This window comes from Oryx dammah, unplaced genomic scaffold, assembly GCF_014754425.2.
Source record: "Oryx dammah isolate SB20612 unplaced genomic scaffold, SCBI_Odam_1.1 HiC_scaffold_9, whole genome shotgun sequence".
NCBI lineage: Eukaryota > Metazoa > Chordata > Mammalia > Artiodactyla > Bovidae > Oryx > Oryx dammah.
In genome coordinates this window covers 53,189,197-53,195,160 of record NW_024070193.1, presented here as the reverse complement: position 1 = coordinate 53,195,160, position 5,964 = coordinate 53,189,197, and the positions used below count along the sequence as shown (strand labels likewise).

At 44.3% G+C, this 5,964-nt stretch overlaps 1 non-coding gene across 1 annotated transcript; it reads left to right on the top strand.

The window, feature by feature from the left end:
• The first annotated feature begins 4,025 nt into the window (after positions 1-4,025).
• TRNAG-UCC lies at positions 4,026-4,098 on the top strand. Its single transcript has one exon. It is a non-coding gene; the product is annotated as a tRNA-Gly (tRNA).
• Positions 4,099-5,964: the final 1,866 nt, after the last annotated feature.

The window sequence follows — 5,964 nt, the reverse complement described above, 5'->3', positions numbered from 1 at the left end:
TTTATAAAACAAGAACACAGTACTGTGGGGAAAAATAACAGTCAACAGCACAAGAAAAATCTTTGGAAGTATAATGGGAGATATAAAAAATTCAACAGAGAGTCTGAAAGAAAAGGAAACATCCCAGGAAATGGAAGAAACAAATCAAAGAAATGAAAAAATAGAAGATATAATGAAGATAGAAAACCAGCCCAGGAAGTTCAACATCTAAATAATAGGAAGTCAGTAAAGAGAGAAGGTGGAAACCAAAGGAAGGAATTTACTAAAGAACTATGGAACAAAATTTCCTGCAAAGATATATGCCCTTACTTTGAAAAAGCCTTCTGAGTTCCTGACATAGTAAGTTAAAAAAAAAAAAAGAAGAAGAAGAAGTGTAGATACCAAAGGGAAGCTTTAGAGGATCATGGAGTAAGAGAAGACTCTAAATCCTCCTGGGAGGGTAAGAAACAGCAGGTCACCAATAAAAGAATAGTGGAGGCATCCAACTTATTACCAAATATGAAAGGGTTAGAAATTCTCTCTCTCAAGTATCCTTTCTCCCAAAGGAAGATGTGGTACACAGGACACAAGGGAACTCGCCAAGGATTGCTATGAAAAGAAACTCCAGCTTATCAGCTGTTTAAGCAGCCTGAACGCAATGAGTTCATCTCAGATCAAAGACTCAGTGAGCTCTCACAAGAATATTTTTAAGAAATGTGGAATACATTTCAAACAACAGGAAAAGGAAGAAGCAGCTAAATGATATGTCACGTAGCAGAGAAAGCAAATGTTTGATCTTTCAATGGCAAAAGAGAACCAATTAGAAACACTAGAAAATAAATGTACAAGATGTGTGAAGCAATGAAAAATCACAGCGTGATTCTGAAGAACTAGGAATATAAGTGTAGTAGACAGCGCATTATTGTTATTCCATTGTAGGATTATACGTCTAGACATTTTTCTGTTGATGGACCTTTGGTCTGTTTCCAGTTTGGGGCTATTGTGAATAGAGTTGCTGTGAAAATTCTTGTCTTTGTCCACGGTGTGAACCTCACTTCTCTGTATGTGTGTGTGAATCTCATTCTTAACTCGGGTCTTTTTCACTTGCTGTTTTCTCTGTCCGGACTACTTCACTTTTAGATGTTTACAAGAGTGGCTCTTTGCCACAGTTAGCTGTCAGATGGTGGCAGGAGGGGACAGGCTAGTGGCTGGAACACTTGGGGGCTGGCTGAGCACTTCTTTCTCTTATAGTTTCAGGGTCTTTCTGTGAGGTTTCTCTGTGTGCTGGTTCTGTTAGGGGAGCCACTGACTGAAACCGCCAGCCCCTGGCCAGGCACCATAGTAACCACTCGCATGAGTTATCTTAAACAGGAGGCCCTGGTAAGGAATGTGGAACTAACAAGCTACCACCAACTGGAAGAATTGAAGGAGGGTCAAAAGGAGAGAGACTCTAGTCCACATGTCCTACCAATCTCCCAGAATCCTTCTGTCTGGAATCTATCTTGGCTCAGTTGTGACACCAGGAAGGCCCCTGAGTCAGAGTGATTGGCCAGAGACAACCTGGAAACTAATCCCATCACCATAGAACCTGAGACTGTGAGCCACGTGGCAGAGCAGTGCTCCTGGGATCCCTTGCCCTGCTGCTCCCTGCCTGAGGCACCCCTTCCCAATAAAGTCTCTTGCTTTGTTAGCACCTACGTCTCCTTGGACCGCTCATTTCTAAGTGTTTGACAAGGGCCCACTGTTGGGCCCTGGAAAGGGTTCCCCTTCCTGCAACAGTTAGAGCTTCTTTCCAGCACGGCAGCCTCAGGGCAATTGGACTGCTTTTCCATGGCAGCTTTATCACTTCTTATGATCTGGCCTTGGAATCACACAGCATTGTTTCTGCTGTGTTCTGGTTACAAGCAAATCACCCACCCACTCAATGTAAGGGTGAGGAAAATACATTCTATGACAGATGAGTGATAAGACTCTAGGTCTTGATAGATGAGCATGTGGGAGTTTTGTTTCGTTTTTGGTCTTGCAGCATGCGGGATCTTAGTGCCCGGACCAGGGATTGAACCTGCGCCTCCTGCAGGAAGCACACAGTCTCAACCACTGGACCACCAGGGAGGTTCCCTGGAATGGGACGTATTATTACAGCCAATTTTTGGAAAATGCATTCAGCCATACTATCCATACTCTATGTAGTTTTTTTGTAGAACTTATTATTTTCAGATATTATTTCTTTCTTTGCTTGTGATCTACCATCTCCCTTTACCAAAATATATGCTCCAAAAGGTCAGGAACCCTGTCTTCATTATTCTCTATCCTCTTATCAGTCCCTGGATGCTGCCTGTAAAACTGAATCCTCCTAAAATCAAATTCCCCTGCTGAGTTTATAATTTATCCATCTAAAACTTCATTCCTTTTCTTCTCCTGTCCCTGTTCCCTTCAGGATTAAAGAGTAGAAAACAAAGGGGAGGACTGAAGCCAAGCAGGATCCTGTAGGGCCTTCCCATGCAAAAATGTACCTCTGTGGCCCCTGTTTCTTGTTTGGAAGAAAAAAAAAAGACTTTAGTCTCCTGGGCCTTCCCTGAGTTCCAAAGAGCATGCTCAGGCAGTTAATGACTAGGACAAGAGTCACAGGACTTGTAGTTCCTCCAGAAGGGATAGACACAGCAATCTGGTGCATATCTTACAGTTCTTCTGCAAAAGTTAAGACTCTCACAGAGGTAGAAGATGGTGACTGCATGCTGACCACAAGCACACAGACCCCACAGTAGCTGGAACCAGAAGACTGAGATTCCTGAAACATCACCCTGTTACCTCACCACCAACCAATCAGAAGAGGGTCCATGAGTTGCTCACACATCCTCCCATCCTTAACACTGTCTTTAAAAACCCTTGCCTGGGGTCTTCCCTGGTGGTTCAGTGGTTAGGGGTCTGCCTCGTGATGCAGGAGACACGGGTTCAATCACTGGTCCAGGAAAATTCCACATGCTGCAGAGCAACTGAGTCCGTGTGCTGCAGTTCCTGAGGCCACGTGCTCCAGAGCCCATGCTCCATGATGAAGAGTAGCCCCCAGTCACCACGACTAGAGAAAGCCTCCATGCAGCGATGAAGACACAGCACAGCCCAAAGTTAAATAACTAAACAATTATCAAAACAACCAACCAACCAACCAAAACCTTGCCTGGAAGCCTTTGGGGAATCTGGGGTCTCTTGAGCATGAGCTGCCCATTCCACTTGATTAATGTCTGCAGTAAACCCTCGCAGTTTGCTGCAAACACTTGCTCATATCTCGGCCACTGAAAAGCGGAGTGTGTCTTGGTCATTTACTGTTACACAAGAAACTATCTGACTTAAAATTCACTGACTTAAAACAGTCACTTTTATCATTTTTCAAGAGTTCTGGGGGTCAGGGATTTGAGCAGACTCAACCCCATCAGCTCTGCTCCATGTGACATCTGTTGGGACATAATGTCCACCACGTCCGATGTCTCAGCTCAGATTGCTCACAAGGCTGAGGGGCAAACAGGAATGGTTATGTTGGATTGCGTGTCTGGGGCTTTAGCTTAATCTGGCCAATGAGTGACTGGCTTTTCTTCCATGTGGTCTCAGAGGTTTTCCCTCACGTGGTCTCTCCAGCAGGGTGGTCACTCAACTTATGTGGCTGCATGGCTCCCAGGAACTTCTGCCCAGAACTCTGACTGCATCCTACTGGCTACAGCAAATCAGGGCCCAGCCCAGATGCAAGGGGAAGGGGACACACACACCAGACACAAACACCAGTAGGCATGGGTTCTTGGTGGCCCCCAAAGAGTCAGCTGGATATACATGCAAATCCTGGCTCCTCGGCTCGCTAGCTCTATATCCTTGGCTTAATTTCTACGCTTCTCTTAACCACCATTACCTTCCTTATCTATAAAATAACCAGGATACAATTCCTTCTGGGCAGAATTACTCTAGGCATGAAAGAGAAAAACGTGTATTATGCTGGACATAATCACTGCATGGGGTTTCATAGGAAGAAGTGAAGCAATCAGAAAGATGTGTAGGGAACTTTCCTGGTGGCCCAGTGGTTAGGACTCTGTGTTTCCAATGCAGGAGGCACAGGTTCGATCCCTGTTCAGGGAACTAAGATCCGGCATGCCACATGGCGAGGTCAAAAAAAACAAGAAAGAAAGATATACAAACCATAAACTTGACAGAGCCGTGAGAACATAAGCTCTTGGTGAGCTAAAGAAATCTTTGGGAGGACGTTAGACTTCCAAGCAGCCAGAAGTTAGAATCCCAAAAAATTAAAAAATACAGTGATTCCAGTATGGTTCCACTGGTGAAGAATTTCTTCTCTCTCTTTTGTCCTGAATTACTTTCTTCTCTTTGCCAACCTCTTGGATGTATTTTAAATTTAGCTTTTCTCTTCTTAGTGCTCTTGTTGACTAATTTCCTCTGCCTAGTAACCCCTTGTTCTATCTAAAAACCTGAAGCCTCACGAAGCCCTTCCCATGGTCATCCGCCTTCCCCTCTAGAAGAGAAATTTCTTTAAGCCTCCCCTCTAGAAGAGAAATCTCTTTAAGCCTCGTCCCTGTAACTATGTCCTTTCTCCTGGCCTCCCGCCTTATCCCTTCCACTGTGAGGCTCCTCCCCAAGGAGAGATTTCAGAGCAAATGACCTTTAACCCAATGAGAGTCCCTCTCCTGCAATCTCCACTAATCTTCTTAGGTGTTAATATTTAGCCTTACCTGGTAATACCCAAGTGCCCACAACCTCATCAGCAGAACCTTTTGAAATGTTTCCCTTGCTTCTTGCCTCTGCTCATTTGATGGGAGATTTCTGTTCTGGCAAGAGGTCAGTAGAAATGACAACTCTTTTTCAGTAGAAAGAATACACTTTGTTTTTTGGCTTTTTTTTTTTTTCCTTTTTTTGGCTGCACCGCTTGGCATGAGGGATCTTAGTTCCCCAACCAGGGATCGAACCTACCCGCCCTCTGCAGTGGAAGTGCAAGTCTTAACCACCGGACTGCCAAGAAAGTCCTTGAAAGAACACATTTTGAAAGTCAAAGATTTGATGATGGGGACAGAAACTGTTTCTCAGAGGTGCTCTGAGATAAGTCACAGGATAATTAGCACTTTATCAAAGTCATGTGATAAACGTACAGTGAGAAAGGTGATCAGTTCTCCCCCAACTTTAGAGGGAAGGTCTGGAGAGGAGCCTTAGTTCCTGCTTGTCTAAGACGCTTCCAGAAGATGGTGATCCTGCTGATCTGGGGACCACACTTAACCAGGAAATGCTACTAAGTAGTCAGGAAGGAGGGACAAGCTATGGACATCTTCCTACAACTCTGAGAGGCAGTAAGCCACCCTCCTTTTATTTCCAGGCATTTCCTTGCAACAAAAATTCTGGGCTTTGAGGACAGATAGATCTCTCTACCCACTGGGTAGTCTTTAGCAAATCACTTAACCTCTCTGAGACTCAGTTCCTCATTTGTAAAGAAGGAGGTGGGGTTGGATAAACAACAAGGTCCTACTGTACAGCACAGGGAACTCTATTCACAGTCCTGTGCTGAACCATAATGGAAAAAAATATTAAAAAAAAAAAAAAAGAAAGTCTATGGGACTTTCCCGGTGGTCCAGTGGTTAAGAATCCGCCTTGCAAAGCAGGATACGTAGGTTTGATCCCTGGTCAAGGAACTAAGATCCCTCATGGTGCAGGGACAACTAAACCTACGCAGGGCAACTAGAGAGGCCCCCACCCCCACACCTTAATGAAGACCCAGGGCAGCTAAAATAAAAAACAATTTAAAAAAATGTTTATACGTGACTATGCTAAAACCTTTAACTGTGTGGATCATAACAAACTGTGGAAAATTCTTTAAAAAATGGGAATACCAGACCACCTTACCTGGCTCCTGTGAAACCTGTTTGCAAGTCAAGAAGCAAGAGATACAACCGAACATGGAACAGACTGGTTTTAAACTAGGAAAGGAGTATGACAAGGCTG